Below are 24,216 nucleotides of genomic sequence, written 5' to 3' on the forward strand. Positions count from 1 at the left end.
GGCACTAGAGCCGCTCCCCTCCATCATCTCATGGGGCGCGGCACCAGAGCCACTCCCCTCCACCATCACCTTAGGGTTGGCGGCAGCAGGCCCGCCTTCCCCCATCCACTGATCCTCGGCCGGCATGCCGTGCGAAGTGGTGGACTCTCCGGCCTCCACCGACCTCACCGACTCACTTCCCTCCATGTGGAACGAGAAGGGTCCCTGCACAGACGGGTGGGCACTTGTCAGCGTGTCCTCGTCCTCCAGGACACCCCAATCCACATCGATGACTACCTCGTCGTCATCATCATCATCGTCGTTGTCATCATCACTGCTCACGTCCTCTCCCCGATCCCATGCCTCCTACTTCAGTCGTTTCGCCTTCTTCATCTGCTCCCTTGCTTTCTTGTCCCGCTCAGCCGCAAGTCGATTTGCCATCGCCACAGCCTTGTCCTTTGGCAGCAGAACCGGACTGTCTTTGAAGACTAGCCCCCTCGACTGGTTCCAACGTCACAAAAGTGAGTATCAAAAAAAATGGAGATTCAGGAAAAAGAAAGAGCACAGGAGAAGGAGGCTTACGAATTTGAAGAACCTAGGTTCCAGCCGCATTAGGGGATGTCCGGGCACCGGATACACAATGTCGAGGATGCCGCCTGTGGAATCCTTCGTCGGCTCCATCGCCTCCTTAATGCACTGTGCCACTTCCGAGAAAGGGAGCGCCTCGTCAACAAGCACCATCCCCTCAAACGACATCCCAGGCATCATCCGATGTAGGGGAAGCGCGCGCGCCATCAGAGGCGCCACCCTCCTCGCATGATAGGCATCGATAATCCCCACCCCCTTTACACCCTGTTCCTTCAGGGCTTGGAGGGTGGAAAGAAGGTCAGAGAGGTGTTTCTTGTCTTTGGACTGGATGCCCCAGCCCCACGACTCTAGAGCCTCTTCAATAAGGTGCCTAGTGTACCTCGGTAGGGTGGCACTCACATCATCCCTAACATAAAACCACTACGAGTGCCATCCCTTGTTGGATGTCACCAGACGCATAAATGGGTAACCCCTCGACCGGGTATGGCACAGCTGAATGCTAGCACATCCCATCGGCGCGTTCACATCTTTCCCCCTAATCTTCCTCTTCGACAAACTAACGGTAAAGAAATACCACCACAGATCAAAATGGGGATCGATCCCTAGGAAACCCTCGCATAGTGCAACAAACGCCGCCATATGTTGAACCCCGTTGGGAGTTAGATGCTGTAGCTCCACCTCATAATAATCCAGTAGCCCTAAAGGAATCTATGCGCGGGTACCACAAATCCCCGCTCATGGAAGATGGCGAAAGAAATGACATACCCTTCGGGCGGCACCAGCTCACCCTCGTCACCAGGTAGCAGCCACTCCTAGATGGCGGACAGAGGGCAGAGAAGGCCACAACAGACGAGGCCCTCCAAACGCCGTGAGGTGATGCTAGATCTGCCCCACAACTCCATTAAAGCAATTGGGGAGAAAGGCAGGCGCAAGCTTGACGGCGGCCACAGCACGGATGTAAGTCAGCCGACGGTGGCGGTGCGGGCGCTGGAGGCTGGGACGATTGGCGGTGGATGTTTCAGACGCAAAGGCAAGGGGGTGAAATACGGAACCTTGGGGGCAAACCCCATGGTTTTATAGGGGCGACGGACGCGAGAAGGGCAACCGTCTGCCTCGATCTCCGGGCCTACCATGCACACCGCTGCATCGCGTCATGGGACACGTGCCCACAGTCTCTATCCTTTCCCACCGAAAATCATGGTGGACGGTTCGCCTTCCCCAGGTGAATCCAGACTCTCTTCCCACCTGGGGAAGGCAGGTCACAAAGATTTTTTCTATTTGGCCCACCTAGGGCCCAGAAGCTTGGCGGCCGGCCCAACTAAGGACGGGTCTGCGAACGATTCAAAATCAAGGGCACAAGTATTACTGGGATCCTGGTCCACGGACAAGCCCCAATTAGGTCAGCCCTTAATGAGATCCCTACGAACGGGATACCACGACCCCCTCGAAAAAATATCTAGTTGATGAAAAACTAAGTCCTTTAGCCTTACCCACGAAGGGTCCGATACAACCCCCTAGCCAACCCTGCTCAAATCACCTGGGGGCTCGGGGGCTACACCCATCGGGTGCGCTCGCGCGCACCCTCTGGCAAAGTAACTCCAACGAAATCAAAAATACCCTCCAGGCGGTTCTATCTGAATCACCTAGAGGCTCGGGGGCTACTATTGGGGACCTAATACCGGGGTACCCTAGAAGGTAGAACCAATAACCACCGAGCGTTAAAAACTTCTAGACGGATAAGGGCGCCATAACGTCTCTTGCTCAAATGATAGGAGTTTGGTTCCGCCTCGCCCGACGCCTTTAGGGCGAGCTCGGTCTGGCCCGAGGGCTAAGGGATAGACTCCGCCTTGCCCGACACCTTTGAGATAGCTCTACCTCGCCCAAGGGCTTAGGGCTAGTCTCCATCTCACCCGACGCCTTTGGGGCAGGCTCAGTTTCACCCGAGGGCTGAGGGATAGACTCTGCCTCGCCCGACCCCAGAGGGGCGGGCTCAGTCTCGCCCAAGAGATAAGGACTGGTCTCTGCTTCACCCAACGGCCAGGAACGAGCCTCGCCCTACTCGATATCTAAAGACTGATTTCATCTTACCTAACAACTTCTCCCCGTTCCCTCATGATGATGGGTACAGGGCAAGACAAGACGTTCGGGTCAACCATGGCTCCAAGGACCATACCCTGCGCCCTAGAAGGAAAAGTACTGCCGGGAACGATGGGACAGGTGCTTTAGACCCTTCCGGGCGCCGCAGAGCCCGAAAGGTATTTCAGGTGCGTGCTCCTCGCCCTATAGAGTTGTAGGCACCACCTTTAGCTCTGGGACATGGAACCTGACGAAGATATACGACAACCGCTACGCTCCAGAAAAGGATTTGCTATCTCCACAAATGACGGATATTCCATCACCACGCTATGGATCCAAGGGAGCTACGCCCGCTTCCCGACCCCTCAGGTCCACCAAGTCAGAAGACCTTGGCCACGGCGCTACTCCGGACCCCGACCCTACGTCCCTCCGACGAAGACTCATAAGAACTAGAAAGCGTGCGGAGCAAGGCTGAGGGAGGCTCATAAGTCAAAACCACTGTACTGCAGCCCATACCCTACATAGGGCAGCATTCTATAACCAACCTGACATTCTACAGAGGCATCGACAATATTGTAGGCGCTTATCTTCCTTCGCACTCATCAGAATGAAGAACCAGGCCAGGTAGACGTGAGCCACAAGACTAGGTAGAGTACGCATCCTAAAGCCCTCACCCTTGTAAAGCCAGCCCCTTCATCTATAAAAGGGGATACACTTCCTCCATCAAGGGGACCGATCTTTGATGGGATAGTACACAACACTCACACAGTCAAGCTGCGATCAAGCTCTTGGCCTCCTTTCAACCCTTCCATCAGAGACTTGGGACCAGTCCCTCTCTCGATTGTTTGTACCCCCTACTATGAACCGTTCACGGTGCTAATAACACGAGCAGCAACAAACTAGACGTAGGGACATTTGGCCCGAACCAGTATAAATCTTATGTCCTTTAGCGCACCATCCGAGCCTAACGCGCATTACTATAAATTTACTTGCCGGTGCTTGTACGAAACACCGACAGTAGTGCACCCTTAATAAAAGTTGTATCTTATCTTATGGGTAACAAATTTTATCTAAGGGTTATGAGCTAATTTAGTGCCTAACTTAGTAAAAAATAGCTCCAAAGTAGCAATCAAATGCTGTTTAGGGACATAAATTTGTCTAAAGCTGGTTTTCTGTTTCAAAGTAGCTTACTTTGGAGCATTGTAGTTTGAAAACCATATCAAATTAGAGGAAGCTTTCTAAAGCAAAGTTGGAGAGTTGAAAGGTCCTAATGGCTAGAGGGGGGTGAATAGCCTAATAAAAATTTCTACAATAACACTTAACCAAATGGTTAGACAATTATGAGGCGAAGCGAGTATTGCGCTAGCCTACTCAAAATGCAAGCCACCTACCACTATTCTAGTTTAGATAGTGTTAATTCACACAAGAGCAATGACACTACCCTATGTTAGTGTGCTCTCAAAGGCTAACTAAAGAGCCACACCAACCAAGCATGCAAGCTCTCACAACTAGCTACACTAAAGAGCTTGTCAACTAGTTTGCGGTAAAGTAAAGAGAGTGATCAAGAGGGTTATACTGCCGTGTAGATGAATGAACCAATCAATCACGAAGATGAATAACAATGATGACCAATCACCTCGAAATCAATGATGAACACAATGATTTTTTACCGAGGTTCACTTGCTTGCCGGCAAGCTAGTCCTCGTTGTGGCGATTCACTCACTTGGAGGTTCACGCGCTAATTGGCTTCACACGCCAAACCCTCAATAGGGTGCCGCACAACCAACACAAGATGAGGATCACATAAGCCACGAGCAATCCACTAGAGTACCTTTTGGTGCTCCACCGGGAAAAGGTTAAGAACCCCTCACAATCACCACGATCAGAGCCGGAGACAATCACCACCTCCGCTCGACGATCCTCGCTGCTCCAAGCCATCTAGGTGGCGGCAACCACCAAGAGTAACAAGTGAAATCCGCAGCGAAACACGAACACCAAGTGTCTCTAGATGCAATCACTCAAGCAATGCACTTGGATCACTCCTAATCTCACTATGATGATGAATCAATGATGTAGATGAGTGGGAGGGCTTTGGCTTAGCTCACAAGGTTGCTATGTCAATGAAAATGGCCAAAGATGCGAGCCACAGCTGGCCATGGGGCTTAAATAGAAGCCCCCACGAAATAAAGCCGTTGTACCCCTTCACTGGGTACTCTGCGCTCTGACCAGACGCTCCGGTCCACTTGACCGGACCCTAGGCTCAGCGTCCGGTCCACAGATGGACAACATGTGTCATCGCCTTCAAACGCTGTTTGTCAGATTCCAACGGCTATGACGCTGACCAGACGCAGCAGCTTCAACTAACCGGACGCTGAACCCCCAGCGTCTAGTCGTTTCTAGTAAGGTACCGACCTCGACCAGACACATCCAGTCGAGTACAGTAAGGGTCGAAACCTAGTTTTCCTCGACCGGACGTGTCCGGTCCACCTCGATCGAACACAGCCAGCATCCGGTGGTAAACCCTAGCCACTATACCGATAGTCAACGCGACCGGACATAGGCTATCAGCGTCCGGTGCTTCTGGATTCAGCGTTCGGTCACTGAACCGACGCTGGCATCAGCTCTGTTCTCACTTCTATCTTCTCTACCCTTGCTCCAATGTGCCAACCACCAAGAATTTGCATCCGACGCAATAGAAAATAGGCATTTCATTTTTCTGAAAGCGCCAAATCCCTGCAAACACCTTGTGCACATGTGTTAGCATATTTTCACAAATATTATCAAGGGTGTTAGCACTCCACTAGATCCTAAATGCATATGCAATGAGTTAGAGCATCTAGTGGCACTTTGATAACCGCATTCCGATACGAGTTTCACCCCTCTTAATAGTACGACTATCAAACCTAAATGTGATCACACTCTCTAAGTGTCTTGATCACCAAAACAAAATAGCTCCTACAAGTTATATCTTTGCCTTGAGCTTTTTGTTTTTCTCTTTCTTCTTTTCAAGTTTAAGCCCTTGATCATCTCCATGCTATCACCATTGTCATGTTATGATCTTTATTTGTTTCTCTACTTGAAGTGTGCTATCTATCTCATGATCACTTGATGAACTAGGTTAGCACTTAGGGTTTCATCAATTCACCAAAACCAAACTAGAGCTTTCAAGAGTACATGTAGCTCTACATTTCCTATTAAGGGGGTTTTCACCAACTCGAGCTTGTTTGGGAGTTACATGTGCTTGAAGTTGCTCCGTCAGTCGACCATCGCTGGCCTGAAATTGAGCAGCAGTAGCGCAACAGTGCCCGACTGGTGCCAGGCCACATGTGCTACGTGTTGGCCGATCACTGGTGTCGGCCCAGCCAGTCAGGCTAGTAGGGGAGAAAAGGGAGGTGAAGCCGCTGCGCTCACTCATTCTCACTCTCTCGCTCTGCTCTCTCCCTCTCACTAGCTCACTGAATGGAGCCATGCTCGCCATCGCCGCCGCACACCTACCGTACTCACACCTCCATCTAATCCATCACATGCATAGCTTCGTCATGAGCCACTCCACCTTCCCGAGTCACTTGCTGCGTCAATCGAGCCCAGGTAAAGCCTCAGGACGAGTTCACCGTTGCCGCGGCCATCACCAAAGCACCGTGAAGCTTGTGCTCGCATGTGGCCATGCTCCTCTGAGCTCTCTTGTTTTCTCTCTTCTCGGGTTAGGGATAGCCTAGGACTAGGTCTAGCTCACGCCGCTGGCTTTTAACCAATACCGACACGCCGGCGCCGGAACGCGACATCTCACCGCCACGCTCTCGCCGCTGTGATGCCATGCATGTGGCCGGACCTCACCACCGCTCCACCATGGCTCTATCCTAACCCTAGATCTCTGCTAGGTTACCATGAAGCTATAGCCATGCTCGCCCGAGCACGCCATGGTCGGGGTGGCCAAAGCGTCATCGCGTGCCTTCGCTGAGCTGCCATTAGCACTGTTGCCATAGCCAACCACCATTAGAGGTCTGATGACCTACCTCATTTGATGCGGGATGTTGAGGGGAATACGACAGAGTGGTGATCGTACCGCTGGAGACCTCGCCGTCGACGAGCTACGGCTAGTCAAAGCGGCGCCCTGCTTTTTGTGTGTATGACATGTGGGGTCATGTTGACTGTGGGCCCCTGCTGTCAGCGCCTCCGGGTGCACTGGACCAGGTGCACCTAGTTGCTGGGCCCGATTTGAAATTTAATTTTTCTTTATTTGTTTTTCTAGATTTTGTAGCAAACTTGCAAAAATCATATCTGGAGTTAGGAGTGTCCAAATGGGGTGATCCAAATTTTGTCAAACTCAGGATGGTAGTAAACTTCCAAATCATATCTGGAGCCGGATAACTTGTTCCGACCACGAAGCCGAGTAGCTCAACTCAAGCTGGGCCTCGTTCTGTCAAAGTGCGCACTCGGGATGGTAGTAAGGATATGCGAGGAGTCAGATGTGAGCCCAAGGGCAGGGTAGTCTTGATCGTCCTGGTAGCTGGTTGTCCCTGGTTGTGCGGCGCTGATCGAACCCGCGAAATATGGACCTAAATTATACCAAAGGTGACCTAAGGCTACCATGGCCGGTAGACCTAGGTTTATGTTAGGAATAACTGCCCAGCTGATTATAATCGATTCGAATCGCCGTCTCTCCCGGATAGTGAGAAACTTGACGGAGCTTCTTCATCGTAGTAATTGGATTATGAAATATAATAGTTATGCTGAACATGGAATTATTACACATGCTATGGTTACTATTGTTATGCTACTAAATGATATATCACATGTTTGGCATATGTTAGTTGCTAATCTAGAGATGAATAGCTATAATTAACTTGGTGACCGAATTATAAAATGTATAGCTGAATTAGTGGCTTTTTATGTAAAATATTGTTAAGCTAGCTCTATTATAAAGCCTTGCATGATCCTTGGAGTCACTTTATTTTTGTATATGACGGGTAAATCTAGCTGAGTATCTTCTTGTACTCAGGGTTTATTTCTCACTTGTTGCAGATAATGTTATATCATGGATATTGTAAGAACTGTTTCTATCCCGTCGTGGACGAGGAGTAGACCCCGACCAAGACACTTCTATTTATATATCTAATCTATGATGCTTTTGTGGGTTATGATCACAGACCGGTAAGTATTTGAACAATGGTGTGAGATGTTGGTTTAAAAACTACTTTGCTTTCGCTACTACTTTATTTGAACTTGGTTTAGTAATAACTTTAATCGCACTCTGATGTATGGCAATGTATTTGTGAACTCTATGTAACATGTGACATGTATGTTAAATCATGTACGATCTTGGTTGTATGTTGGTGATGAATCGAGACCCTTCGAGGTACTCGACGGACTATCGAGTTTATATGTGCTCAAGTATGATAATGTGATCGTTTACGGGCTGTCATTGTACTTGTGCTCTTATAAATTGACGATTCTGTTACAACACTGACTAGCAGTAGTCTAAATTCTAATAAAGTCTAAACAATATACAACAGTAGGAGTAATACACAGAGCGACCAGGGCCGGGTGTCCTTAAAACACGACCAAACTAAAAACTACTCCCTCCATCCTAAAATTGGTAGCCAGTAGTACCAGGGCCAAATTGGTAGCCAGTAGTACCAGGGCCGGCACGGATCCATAATTACATTGTTTTCTGGAGTGAGTGAGTGAATTTGCTTGGTTGCTTGGGAACGAACCTACTACACATGCATGCAGCAGCGTACGTACGGTCAGTGGTACAGTTGGTAGCTAGTAGTACTGGGTGTAGCTACTTTTGCATCCATCGGTTGCACTGTTCATTTCCGGTTGAGCAGTGACGATGCAAACAGCCAATGTTTTCACGAGACATGCGTGACCACGTACGAATGATCGATCGAGGATACGTACATCCCCAATAATCACCCATACGCACATGCATATCCATGTGATGTGATGCATGCACGGTGGTACATGGTACAGGTCAGTGGCGGAGGGAGGGGGGACCCCCTGACGTGCTGCTAGTCTCTAGTATATTCTAGTTAATATGCATGCATGTATGCTGTTAATTAGGCTCCTCCCATTCATTCCAGACGTGTGTATACCGTGTACAACTGTATTTGAGGTTCAATAAGAAGCTGCCCATTTACACGAACGTATAATTGCTGCTGCTCCCTTCATCGACTGAATATGAAGCGTCGGGCCTTCCAGACTTCCTTCATTTCATGCCTGTCCAACTGTCCGTCTTCTCTTCTGCTTGACTGCTTCGCCGTTTGGTGGACGTCGCCACGACGGTACGGTTGGAGTGGGAGGCCGAACGTGAGACGACACGCCATGTCGCCACCGCTGCCCTAAATTGACGCCGCTGGGCGCCGGCTGCTGACCTGCCATCCAAATTGCCGTCAGTGGTTAGGCCACCAGAAGCAGCAGGTAATCCGCAATCCATAATCACGCAGTGTTATACTTTTATCTAGTAATTAACGGTCACTATTATTCTTTTATCGAATTGCCTATGATCTCATTGGTAGTCGTAGAGTTAAATTTAAGATAATAGATGTGCGATTTTCTTTTGGTTAATATTTGTGAAATATATATTACTATTATATATGTGACCAAAACTTGGTATGATTTATTAGTTCTAGTCTTGTACATGACCCCCCTTTACTCAATTTCTGGCTCCGCTCTGGTACAGGTGGTACTTTACCACCTGTTCCCTAGGTAGCACGCATGTACACGTACATACTATGCCTCCGAGTTAATTAACCGACTGGCACGTACAACTCATGCATGCAGGAATTTGGTAAATGAACTCTCTGATTGATTTTTTTGGCAAAAAGAAAAAAAAAAACTCCCTCCCAACTCATAACTTTCTACACTCGACAACACCACAAAATAAAAAGTTGCTAAATCTTCCGTCCCACTATAGCTCATAACTTTCTCACTTGATAGAAACTCCGTATCCACGTTTCGCCCATGGTCCGCTCCTGTTGTGCCCTCATTCCACGTTGATTTTGGTGAGTCATGGTGTTCCGATCCATACCCTACCGCTATGTTCGGACTTCTACCGTCGTAGTCCTTGACGTCTTGTTTGGATGCATGTGTATCCACTTCAATCCATATGTGTTGGAGTGGAATAGAATGAAATTTAGTTTAATTACACTCCAATCTACTTAACACATGCGGATTGAGACGAATACATGCGCATCCAAACAAGGCCTGAAGGTACGCACTTTCTATCGATCCTTTCATCGCTAGGCCAAAATAAAAAAGGCAGGAATTTTTTAGTAAACTCGAGGATGAATTAATTGTGTTAACCTAGTTGAATGTTAGCAAAGTTCTAGTGAGCGGAACCAATCAAAATCGTTGGCTGGGCAAGGAGGGGCAGCGACGCCTGTTGGCTAGGCAAGGAGGGCGGTTGACGGTGCCTGATCGTGCGAGTCAGAGCGATAGGGACGTCGTGCGGACATGGAATTGCCACACCAAACAATATGCGGGCCTTTTTTTTTTTTGTTTAGGAAGTTCATATAGGAAACTATCGGAGGGAGATAAAATGAGGTTGTCATTTATTTTGTTAACTTGCTAAAGTCATTGGTTCAGCGAATAAATTATACTAAGTTCTTGGAGATGCTCCAAGGGTTTGTTTGGATAATTTGAACTAGTTGTTAGTCCAACTAAAGTTTAGGTGACTTAATCAGTTCAAACGAGTAAAGTTTAGTCCAGTGCTACTTGGATACATGGACTACCGAGAGAGGCTAACAACATATTTCGATGGTAATGTTTAACATCAAAGAACGGTAAAATTTGCTTATATACATAGTTTAGTCCACCTGTTTAGATGGTATATGACTAAATTTAGCCACCTAAAATTTTGGTCTAGTGATCTAAACATGCCCTAAACTCCGTGTCTCGTAAATACTCTTCTGATGAACTATTCGTGATTCATCGGATTAATTACTAGCTCGTCCATGGTAAAGAAAAACATCAAAAGTACGATGGGATCGGAATCCGATCCATCCATGGACAAGGAGGGCAGGCCGAATAGGAGTGTACTACATGAGTTTGCAGGAGACACACTGGCAGGCGCTATAGTCCATCCATAGCCCCATCACGGTTCAGATCAGACGCGTCCTAAAATTACTGCCATCTGTACTGCTGCTCCCTCCGTTGCAAAATTCCACGGCCGCTGAGGTTTTCACGCACGGATGTAACTGGGTAATAAAGCGCGGAGGGTAAGAGTTTTTGTTACAAATATATTTTTTCTTCTTAAAAAAATGAAAGTCCTAATATAATCTCGCATAGATGCAAACTATTCCTCCGTCCATGATTAAATCGACTTCTAGGAAGTTTAAAACAAATTAGTACTCCCTCGGTTTTCTTTACATGTCTTCCTATAAGTTAAATATTTCTATCTTTGATCATCAATTTTAAAAAATATGTATACATTAAGAACATAAGATTTATATTTTTAAATTACTATAAAAATACTTTCATAATAAATAATTCACATGTTGTGAAACTATATAGTTTTTTTATAATTGATGGTCAAACGTAGAAACGTTTGACTTATGACATATCTAATATGACATGTAAAAAAATAGAGGAAGTACTACATAGGCCTCTTATGTTCAGCACTAGCTAATTGTTAATAAAAACTTTACTACTCCACTCAACAACCCCACTAGTTTGCTCTAGAAGTTAATGCGGGTGCGGCTTCCAAAAGTATGACGATAATTGCTGGTTGCTTCAATGAAAAATAAATAGGTCAAGCTATAGAAGTGGATTTAATTTGGAACAAATTTTCAATCTAGGAATTGATTTAATCATGAAAAAGAGAGAGATGATGAGATTAGGTCCTGTTAGGCAGGGTTCCTTAGGATTCCTTCTCAAGTGCCTGTCTAGAGAAGCCAAATTAAACACTTGAGGAGGAGACACTTTTTGTGATTCTGACTCCTCTACTATTCATTGTGATATAGCTCATCCGACTTCTCCTAGAAGCTACTAATGGAGCCGTGCCAAACAGACTCTTAGTGTACATCACCAAACCACCACCTACCTACCAAATAATCCTGTATTATACATGCTGTTCTGAAATTTAATTTCAATGTGTTGAAAAGTAATAACAATGTTGTTTCTCTGAAGTAGAGTGTGCCACAAAAGGAAAAACAATGTTGTTTTCAGAGAGGACTGAGAGATGGAGGTAGGCCATACCAGTACTCTTTTGAAAAGCCAGTAGGAGTGAGTGAGAGAATAAAGCAAGTGAGGCTCTGATTGGCTGAGTAGTTTGAGGAGGGGAGGGCCGTCGACGCATCGGCGAAGACCCTGTTTTTCTATTTGGCATGGCAAAAGATTAGTCTCTAAACTTTTGTTGCTAAATTTTAGTCTTGCTTGAGGTGTTTAGATTCATAGTAAAAGTTTAGGCTAAAAGTGTAAAATAAGATGTCCTTCACGTCCCAATGCTTTTAGCCTAGTTTTACATCTCTTAGAGGTGCAAACGGCAAAACTTTAGCCCCCACTTTTGCTCCACCTGTTTAGATCCATTTGTTCAAAAGATGAGATAAAAGTGCTGGGCAAAAATTTTGCCAAACGAAATAAACAGGGCAAAAAACGAGAGGTGGTGATGCTTGAGAGTTTGGGCTCTGCTGAGTCCCGCCTGTATTGGGATCGGCTCAATGGGTGGGTACTAGGTTGTTGCCCACATCTTAGGCACTCTGGCCCACCACCACGCCATCAGCATCATCCTACTTGCCACTTTCTATCTTCTGGACTAAAAATTTCCCTCTTTTCTCTAATTTTTTTTTGGTTCAATTCCCATTGGTTTTCTTCATCATTTTCCTCCTCTGTCATTCTCTCTCGTCGCTTCAACTTAAAAAATGACTTCCTCACTACAAGCTCAAATATGTCATGGGTTTATAACTATCAGCCTGTTGGTTTGGCTGTGGCTTGTCGTAAACGATCGTAAATTTTAAGCCGAAACAGTATTTTTCTCTCACACAAATCAGCCAACAGTACTTCTTCATGAACCAGCAACGATACGAACCAGTCAACCGAACAGGCTCTATCTCTCCTACTGCAGTGCATTTATCTAGCCAATACTAGATTCAGCTTTGCCCAGACTTTTTGTTTGAAAATGTTACTGGTTCCCATAAATTTGGCATGGGTATCCGGGTGCGATTATATTGTCCATGAGAAATGGTGTCCTAATTAGACTCGTCAGATGAAAATGGTATGGATATTTTTCAACCGTATTTGAGACCAAATTCGTTTAGAGGGGTTTAAATCTGTTTGTATCTGAGTCCGGATATTCAACATCCGATACTGTATCCGTATCCGAATACCCAAATCGCATATTTATGATATCAATATCCAAACATATCATATCCGGTATGGTTGACACTATCTGTATTCGAATCCAAATCTGAACAAAAATATGAAAACAAATATAATATCAGTGATATCCGTCTGATCAATTTTCATCAGCCCTGTTGGTAACATAGTTGTTCACATCGTTCGTCCTAGCAAGAGCTTCAACATTCTCTGGACTCTGGTTCTATATTGACTCTACCTAAGTCCGAGCAAGAGCCACGACATTCTCTGTTTCACTTTTGACAAAAAAAGAAAAGAAAAGAAAAGCACCTAACACACAGATTGTACCAAAAGAACGCTGATAAATATGACATGACAATCGCATTGGCTCACGTGCGCCAATAGTCCAGCTAGCAAAGCATTTCACCGTGTGTTGCACATAATTAAGCTGGAGATTCTGTAAGTAGTAGGTTGCCATCTCGTGGGTGATTGCAGGATGATGATATCGTGAAGGACTGGATCTAGAACTTTAGTTCTTTTGATTGATCTACCATTGTACACCCATTATTAAAGCAATGTTTGAAAAAACTATTCCTTTTTATTATATATTTATTATAAGTTTATAACACACATTATAGTACTTCAAATTTTTAGAAAGCCCAAATAAACCCTCCTCTCGGTCAATTTTTTAACCACACGTCAAATGAGTGGACCCCAGATATAGGTAGTCCTATGCTGAACCGCTCTCCTAGTTTTTATCCTTTGTGGGTACAGAGACAGAGAGACCGGATAGCTAGAGAAGGGTGAAGATATGCAATCACGCAACCTGTACAAAACCGCTATTATATATATGCCTATATGGCTCAATCAGCAGTAGAGCTTCTCCTACCTCCCCTTTCCTCCTCCTCGTACTGTCCTTTGTTTTGTTCCAATAAACAAGATGCACACACTACTGACCGGAGTATGGTTATATATTCAAGTGGTTGGCATCATGATTCATGACCCGTAATTTCTTTAATTATTGTAGGGCTACACTGATGTACTCTCTCCATCCAAAGAAATATATATTTTGGTTCTTTTAGAGTCGATCAATTTTAAGTTGAACTAGATTTTTTTTTAAAAAAAATAGTATCACCATTTGTATCTCCGAATCAGTTTAATATGAAAATATATTAAATGGTACTTGTTTGATATCATAGAAATTAGTATTTTTCTATATATCTGGTCACATTTGAGATGGATTGACTCATCAAAATAAGATGTACATTTTTTTAGATGGTGGATTAGAGCATGGCTAATAATCTAATACAGTTCATTTATCAGCCGACCCTTATAATTGACTGCTATGAAATACTTCATCATTAATATATGAACTATTTTTTTTCGCACACAAAGTTTCTTGGAGCTTATGCATCAGTTGACTGTAATCTTAGAGTTTGCTTCTCTTTTGTATCCTCCACTTCATCATAAAACTCACTTATATTATATAGACCTTGGGTCATTGATTAGGGTTTTGCAGCTTTTAAGTTTTTTTTCTTCTCATGCTACTAGTCACCGATGACTTGACTGTTGCTTTTGGTGCGACTAATCCTACGCACGCATGCATTGTGTTTAATTGTGTGTGTCCTAACTTTGCTAGTCTTGTTTGGAATCCTTTTGCCTAGCCACCTAGGAATATGCCTGCTTTCTTGCTTCCATTCGGCTAAATAAAGCTAACTGACAATGAGTACTACAAGCCCGCCCCTTTATTCCTTAGTCTATGTATGTGTCTTTGCCTAGTCAATTATTGACTACGCATATTTTTGCTTAGCTTAGAAGAATCTAAGCATTTTAAAATGCAAGGCATCTTCTTTCAGGTGGCTAGTTATCCCCCTTTCTTTCCGATCTCCTCTTCACACAAGGATAAGATCAACAGCATGATAGGTGAAATAATAAGCCAAACTATGCAATTATTGAGCTGACGATTATAAAATAATCTCATGCATCCATGCAATCAAGTTCATGGCCTAGTATATATAGTAGGGTATATATGTTTCTGGATTTTCACAGTTTTAGCTTATTTTTAGATGTTATATATTATAGTCAACAGTGTCATTTCTGTTTGATGCTACCAAATAAAAATGACGTTGTGGAATATAATTTCTGGAAGAGACCCAAATAATGATGACAACATGCACCATATTCCACAATATTGCAAACCAACACGGAAATGTTTATGGTGGTCGGCCGACAGGCGAATCCTTCTAGGGATAGCTCGACAAAGAAAATGAAAATTTTCATATAACTTTATTTTCCTTTCTGTTCGAAAAACAATTTTTTTTTAATATTCTTGTGTCTTCTAAAAAATGTCGAGAAGGAATTGATATTTTTTCATCTAGTCAGCCTAAACAACCAGAACCAATCTAATTATTAGACGTAGGAGGTTCTACAAGGCCGAACCAATCTAATTAGACGCAGGAGAGGTTCTAGAATGCCGACTCCCACATCCAACCCAAGTGATTAAATGGATGCTGCTGCTTGACACCACGCAATCGTCACTATCAGTGATTCAGTGGGCATCCAAGCTCTCAACTGTCATCTACACTAACATCTACTTCGTTGACGGAGACAACAGATGGCATCTACATGCTCTCTGGCTAGACACCTTCAACTAATTCCACACTAATAAGTTCATGTTAGTAATCATGCTCAGGATAAGTTAAGATCGTATGGATTTTTCAAATATGAGTTTGTATTCTAACTTCACATGTGAGTGTACATATATCGATGCACAATGAATGTGCCAAGTTCCATTTTTTTTTGAGTGATGAAAATACGTTTTTTTTAATTGGATGGCAGTGATGGCCATGGCAGCAGCAGCGCGCGTCCAGCGGTCCAGCAACCACCGAACAAACAACTCAGACTGCTGCAGTTCAGCAGCATGCAACGCACCAATGCTGGATGCTGCATGTCTACTGCCCAGGGAAGTTCTGCCTTTTTTTTCTCCTCTGATGCTCCACTTATCTTTATTCCTCTTTTTTTATTTTCCTTTTTCTTTAATTTCATTCAACAAATGTTTTGTGACCAAATTCTGGAAGGCAAAGCAAATGATTGCAAAAATATTCATAGGCGACAATTAACAAAAAGGCAAAGGCAAAGTACCACTTCAGCCGTTGGAACCATATCTTTATATACAAGTAGTGAGATATCTTTATATCTCAAGCCTTGATTACTCCAGAAAATCTACTACACATAAGACTAAAAGGTAGCGTCATCAGTTGTTAGAAAAAATGCTTTATGACAACGAACCAAACTTTATTATAAACTAGCTAACATATCCACGCGTTACAATGGATATACAAGATGTTGTATGGTCCTAAGGCCCATAATTAGTGTAACACCCTCGGTGTTACACCCTAAATTATAAACTAAAACATGTCATGAGCATCATGTTTATGTGTTAATGCATGTGATAGAATGTGTAGATAAATTTCTTGTAACTTAAAATGATCAATAAAAATGCTAAATAAAAGTTGATTCAATAGCTCATGTATATCAAGTAGGGCTCAAAACTAATTTTTATTAAGCAAAAATACTATAGAACATGTGTGTGATACTTAAATAAAGTTTGAAGTACAAACTTTGTAGATGCCAGTGAAATACTTGCTGTTGAAAAATGATATTATTAGCTAATATTTCTACTAGCCTAGATATTGCAAATTGAAATCAAGTTTAGCTCAACTTAAAAAAATTCCAAGTTTGTCGACAGCTAGACATTGCTATGTTTAGCAAATTATTTTGAGAGATCGAGTTAAGGGGTGGTGTAGTGTTATAGTTTGATTTGGTAGTCTCATATGCCATCGTGAGTATGGGGAAGATGGTTAAGGTCCAGAAGCAACCATTTAGTTTTTATAGGCGCTTTAAAATTCATGCACGACACGGTTTCAGGCTGGTTGGCCGCGTGGGCGCGGTCACCACCCTCGGGCGTTCGGCGTTGCCATGCGGGTTGTCCCGCGCACACGCGCTGCCGCGCGTGGCCGACCATGGCTGCTCTGGCCTGGCTGTGGCCTGGCCGCCAGTGGTTCCTGGCGCGCGGAGCCAACGCTGCTGCTTGCGCAGCCGGGCGGTGCTGTCGTCGGCCCCGCCGCGCTACCGCACTGTGACTCGGCCCGCACCGCGACACAACCGCTGTCGGTGCCGTCGCCTCACCGTCATGTCCGTGTCTCCCTCTGCATCTCTGCACCGCTGCCGACCCAGTGTGATGCCGCCTCTGCCGCGAGCACGTGGCTAGGCTCACCGTCGCCTTGTCATTGATGGCACTGCGGCACGCGGGCCACGTTGGTCATGAATGCGCGTGCCTGTTTGCTTGCGTCTGCGCATGGGCCTCCATGATCACATCGACCCCGTCCCGCCAAGGTGAGGACGAGCCGAGCCCACCTATCGCGCCCCTCTCTCTCTTTCTCTCTTTCTCCCTTTGCTGCCGTCGTCGAGCCACGCCATCAAATCACCCTGCGAACGATCACCTCCATTCAATTCGGTGCATCCATGGTTTCAACAACACGTCCTCTCACTACCCGACCCTACCCAGTCTTGAACCGTGCAAGGCCAAGCTCCAATTTGGAGTTTCTCCCACCGCCGTGCCGATAAGGCCACGTACTGCCATGGATGTGGGCAGCCCTCCTACCGTCCCTATAGAGCCAATTCACTTGCACCACTAGCTTCGCCTTGCCTCCCTCTCCACCTTGTGCACGTCAGTGGAACCACTACTGCCTCCCCGTTGTCACTGACGCAACCGTGCCGCCATGGTGCGTCGCCACATGGCTCGGCCGCACATGGCCAGCCCTCCTCTGCCATCCCCTACCCCAACCATCACCTCGGCTAGGGCCACGGTAGTCTACTAATGCTCTCTTGCTGGCCAGTTAGGTTCTTAGGTGCTCTAGATTGCCGGGGCAGCTGCGCCACCGTCGCGGACGGTCACACGTCGCCGCAGCTCGCTCTAGCGTGTTCTGCCACCCCTCACCACCGCTTAGCGTAGCCACCAAGATCGGAGATGGTGATCGACCCGTTAGGTGGGCCTGCATAGGTCCCAGGTGGCCAGCGTAGGCGCCCAATGCTGCCGCTCGCCGCGCCACCGTGCACTGAGTTGCCGGGCGTGCGTGCGGGGGAATTCTAGGAAAGCCAGTGGGTTAAGTGAGAAGGTTTGAGAGAGGGTGAAATAGTGTTAGTACTTAGTCGTAATTCGGGAGAAGATTGAGGTCACTTTTGCAAAATCGCCAGCGCGCACAAGATTCCCCACCATGGGCCGTCTCGCACTGTAGGCCGACCTCGCGTGGGCCACACCGTGGGCCGCCGCGCGCTCGCGTGCGCGCTGCGTCACGTGGGCTGCACGTGTGGGCCGCGTGGGAGAATTTATTTTTCTTTTTCATAAGGAATTGGAAATAGTTTTCTAATTTAATTTTTGAGCTGATCTTTGATAAATCATATAAAATCATGTAGGTGTCCAAAAATTATAAAACAAATTTTGTTAAGTTCCTAAAATTGTGCTCTATCTGTTAGTGTACTTAGTTCATATATATACATGTTGATACCAGAAGCTATTAAATCATTTGAGAGTGCTCAATATTATTAGGTTAAATATTGTAGGAAAATTTTGTGGTAAATTGGTGATAGCTTTAGTCCTGAAATTTTTATAGTAGCTTCATTGTATTATTATGTGCTCAATGTAATTTTTGTAGCTTTAGAATAGATTAAGCATTAGGGTAGTTAAATGCTCTTTGTTTCGATATACATTAAATCATTAGTAGAAATAAAGATATATCATTCATTTGTAAATCTAGGTGTTTGTTAGTTGAATCCAACACCTTGCTTGATGAAAATGATAGTTAGCTTAGTATCTTAGTCATTAGAGCTAGCTTAGTAGCTTAGTATGCGTATTCTTATTTTACGAGTTGCTATTGCATAAATGCTAAGTGTTACATCATCATCGAATGCATATAGAGAATGAGTTGGCGGAGATCGTGACCACCAGCGATCACGAGGTCAAGGAGACCATTGAGGAATACGAGGAGGAGATTCTCGTGCAGGAGGAGGTCTCGGAGCTGCCACTAACTAAATCAGCTGACACCATGCCTGCCTAAGGCAATCCCCGTTGCATAACCCTTATTTTTTATAATCACTGAATATATATATGTGATGTGTATTTACATTATAGGAATTTTAAGAAAACCACATGCATAAATATATCTGTCCTATGAGTGCTACTAGTACAGGTTCGAGTAGCTACTATGCTTAGGTTTTCGGTAGCATGAATAACCTATCGTTACTCACAATAGGTTATTATTATAATTACACTCATGATAAAATGATGAAAGGAAAAATGGAGACAGGGCAGTGATATGGTATGGGTATTGGTGGGTGTAATAGGTTGTGTCCCGCGGGCAATGGGGCTTAGCTTGGTTACACTGTTTTCCCTATCCATGTCGATTAAGGACCGTCCATTGCTGTGGATGGTAGTCAGGTCACAAACTTATTATTCTAAGCACATACTTGCTTATGGGAGCGGGAAGGCTCGTTACACTCTTATTGTGGGTTCCGGCTCTTTCTGGACTAACTGATTGGAGGTAGGGAAAGGTGGAGGTCTAAGCACTATACTGAGTCCGGGTCTCAAGTGTGGGGGCTTAGAGTTCAAGTTTGGATGGGGACCTAAACCCCGTGACAGGAGTGAAATAGGTTGGTCTTGTTTGTGCCTAGGGTATAAACGAGGCGTGTGCTTCAAGGTGCCCAGTTGGGATATATCGGTTCGCGAATCACCATTTCTATGAGATGGTATGACTTGGCTATGGTTTAGCACCATAGTAAGAACTAAAAGATGGAAGATGGTGAAATGGCTCTGATGGCTCAACCCTTGCTTGAAAGTAGAACAGGTGCTTACCTAGAATGGTTAGCTAATGAAGTAATCATGACTGCTAATAAAACTTGACTGCAAGGATAAACTATTAGTAATGCTTTTCGCAAACAAAAAGAAAACAACAAACCCATATTACATATCATATCCTTGAGAGTCGGGAAACTATTCCCACTAGTTGAGTAAGTCTTGTGAGTACATTGTGTACTAAGGGTTTATTTTACCCCTGTTGCAGGTGCAACTTGAGGAGTAGCTCTTGTGTGGAGGATTTTTTTGGTGGGCACAGATGGATCCTTGTATCATTTTCGCTAGATGCTTATTTTCATTCCGTTGTTTAATTATCGCACTCTAAACTCTAGTATTGTAATAAATAATTTCTAAGAACTCTTGTTGTATGAAACAGATTAAGTATTGTAAGCTCGTACTCATTACTAGATTCTGGATGCAAAACGTGGATTGTTTTGAGTTTCCCTTGGGGTGGGCTCAACAAAACTGTCCAATGTAGCTAACTTTTAGGGTGCTTAGTGTCTAGTGGAAGACGAGCGTCTTCGGAAGCGTATTATTTCGAGTAGTTCTGTCACAATTAGCTAGTTATCCTGTTAGATTTTGTAATTTCAAAGTGAAAGATGACAAACCAATAAAGGGAAGAAGGGGGTTGGGCACTAAGCGAGAAGGATCAAAGTGACAGAAGAAGAGTGGTGGGAGTAGAGACGATGGGTTGAGAAAGAGTGGTGGGAACAGAGATGATGGATCATGGATGGATGTTTTACTTTAATATTAAATATAGATACAAATTTCAAGATAATATATAAATTTTATGAGATATATAGTTAATTTTAAATCTTCATTTAATTTGAATTTATTATAGATATTTTTTTAAAAAAATCAGAGCTTATTTTGAACGAGATCCTACTATTAAATTTACCTCCTCGCATTAGATCCAATGGTGTATTAAGGGTTAGTTTGCTAGAGCTCTAACTCCTCCTAAAATGGTTTTAACTATAGCTCCTCTGGTAGAGCAGTTTCTATTGTGAAGCTGAAGCACTTCAGGCTCTCTCTTGCAATGGCTACTGCAGTGTCGGGTTCATAAACCCAGGGTCCCCAATGGACCGCTTTCTTACAAAAACTCGGCCCAGCAGGCGGCACAGCAATAGCACGCGCCTAGGCCAGCCCAGATACACAATAACAGGCCAAGACCATGATCCAGTATGGGTCCTCGTTGGACGAGACGGAACCCACGTCCTTAGGGTTGGGTGAGGTGGAGCCCACACCCAATGGGTCGGGTGAAATGGAAGGCCTAGCCGTGGTGGGACCGTAGTCCGACGTCGACCCTCTTTTCTCTGACTAAGGATACACCGGACCTCTTCTTGCTGCTCTTTTCCGACCAACACCATCGAGGCCGATTGGGAGCAACCGACCGGGGACACCCGCTCAGTGTGGGCCTAGGGAGCTGGCAGAGTAGATAAGATAAGGCGCTCAAGTCAACTGCAATATCGAGGACCGTACCCTACCATGCCCTATGCACCTACAGGACGGTGCCATCAGGGCATGATACGCTAACACGGTAGAGCCTACCAGACGCGCCAGAGCATAATAGTGTTGGGGGCGCTGGCAGCCATCTCGTACCCAAAGGTGTGAGCAACAAGACTAGGCAACACACGTATACACTCTCTCTCTTTCTCTCTGACTTATAAGGCCATCCCTTTCAACTATAAAAAGGGATGCGTTCTCTCCTGTAAAACGGGTCTCTGGCTCTCGAAGACTTTCTCAATGACTTGAGAACACAACAGCTCTACAGCTCTAGAGACACACAGAGCATACGCTCCTCCGATTGGGTCTCTAACACCTCCTTCTCATTCCTTACTCGTTTGTAACCCCATAACAAACTTTGAGCACCTAGGCTCAGGAATAAAGTCACTGACCAACCTCAACTGGACATAGGGCCTGTTGCCTAAACCAGTATAAATCCTATGTCATTGAGTGCTAGGCCACATACGATCACAACGCATGGCAAAACTAAAAAAATTACTTGTTGATCACTTTTTGCACCGACAGTTGGCGCCGTTCGTGTGGAGGATGCCATGCGTTCACGCCTTTGGTCATCAGATGGCCCACCTTTCCACCATCTTTGGCATGGCGAGCTCGAGCAATACGATTCGCTTAAGCTCGCTAGAGTTTCCCATGCTCCCACTTGCTAGGATGTGGGCTCCTTCCGTCTTCATCCCACTCTAGACCTTCCTCTTTGGGAGTCTAGACTTTGTCGCTGACCAGCTCGGCGTACTTCACCTCTGTGAAGAGGCGCTTGTCCCGGCGCCCACTAGAGGAGGAACGCCCTCCATCGACTACAACGGGCCACTCGACGACCTCAACATCGAGACACCCATGCTTGGACTCAAGCCCATGCTAGGCTCAAACCCCACGGTGAGTGATGTACATATTGTTCTTTACTCACTATTTAACACCTTCTGCTGACTCTCCAAAGGGACCCCATTGTCCCCACCGTGACCACTGTACGACCGGTTCCCCTACGGCTTCACGTCCCCCGTGGACGTGTGCGCGCGTGGACTCGAAAGATTGCTGACGCCACCCCCTCTCATGTCTGAGTTCGTGGGGATGGTAGGCTATGCTCCTGCCTCCTTCCATGACCTCATCGATGATGAGGTCAAAAGCAATGGCACCAGCATCAGTGATGTCATGGCACCTGGCCACCCTCTGTCCTAGGAGTGCGCTATGGTGAATGCCCTAGGACTGCCACCGGAGGTAGTGGAGTCTCTGTAGACTCACACCCCTCCAGACCCCCATGCACAAGCCCTAGTGCATGCGCAGCAGCATGGTGAGGAGTTACAACAAAGGCGGCAGAGCCAGCCACCACCTATGCTAGCGCGCTTGGCATAGCATGCTGCGACACATACGCGTAACCCAACGAGCAGTGCTTGGGGTCACGCCCGTTAGGTCCAGCGTAACATCCTGGATGGAGGGAATGACCCTCCTCAATTTGCTTAGGCTAGCCAGAACATCGCTATTGCAATGATGCTTCTACGTGGCCTCCTCGAGCCTACAAACCCCCAGGAGCGGGCAATCCACCGGATCCTCCGAGTGCTGGTGGAGACCACCATCGTTTAGTAGGCAGAAAGATCCACATCACGACACCGGCTCGTGACCTCTTGCCCAACCGAGGGACTAGGGCCACACCAGTCAAATTGCTCCATCAACTCACCACTGCAGTGCCGAGCGTGGGGCAGGAAGCTACAACTGCACCATAGCCCGACCCGACACTGGCTCCACATCGACCACCTATGCGCGAATGGCTTAGGCCAAACCGTGATGCTCGCAGCATCCTCAACAATCAACACCACGCTCGGCATGATGATGATGTCCATCGAGTGGCGGTGAGAGCAGGCAGCGCGGGCCCCGGCCTGACCATCGAGGAGTATGGAGACATGCAGCCTAGGCATAGTGGCTGACCAAGCGACTAGAGCCCTAGCCCAAATGGCCTAGGGCCACGGGCCTTTGGTCATCGCATTTAGAAAGCATCGTTCCCACAGTGCTTCTGACCACCCACCAACATCGCCAAGTATAATGAGGAGATGAACCCCGGTATATGGCTCGAAGACTTTTGGCTCGCCAGCTAAGCCGGAGGAGTGGATGATGACTACTTCATCATCTAGTACCTCCCCATATGCGTGGGGGAGCATGTTCGAGCATGGCTTGAATTCCTTCCACCCGACAACATTCGTGACTGGGCGGATCTCAAGAGAGTCTTTGTCCTAAGAATTCCTAGGACCTCAAGAGCTACCAACAGGAGCCCAATGAGTCCCAATGGGATTACATCCATAGGTTCTCAAATCGGTGCAACTCCCTTCCTGGTGTTGTCGACACTGACGTCATCAGTGTGTTCCTCTCTGGGACAACCTACAAGCCCTTGATCCACAAGCTCAGCTATGTGAAGCCCTATACCACCTAGGACCTACTCAACATTGCCACAAACCACGCCTCCAGTGAGGAGGCAGTCAGGGCTGTCTTCAACGGTGGTCAGGACAGGGGCAAGGCCAAGCACGAGGACCAAGGTGAGAGCCCCTCCACACAAAAGGGAATAAAGAACAAGAAGGATCGGTGTCGACCGACCAACCTAGTTTTGGTCGATGTGGCCGACTGAGCGGGCAAGCAACCCCAGCAAGGCTAGCTCGACCACTTTGACAAGCTCATGGAGAGTCGATGCACCAACCACGCCTATCCCATCAAACACCTCTACAAGGACTACAAGCTCCTCAAGCGCTTCCTGTAGCAAGCCACCAAGCCAAAGGAAGGGAAAGGCAAGGAGGAGGCAGCCAAGAAAGGAGGCATGGCAGGCAAGGATGAAGATGGCTTCCCTGACCCTGAGGAATGCCTCATGA

Source organism: Miscanthus floridulus, chromosome 7 (genome assembly GCF_019320115.1).
Source record: "Miscanthus floridulus cultivar M001 chromosome 7, ASM1932011v1, whole genome shotgun sequence".
NCBI lineage: Eukaryota > Viridiplantae > Streptophyta > Magnoliopsida > Poales > Poaceae > Miscanthus > Miscanthus floridulus.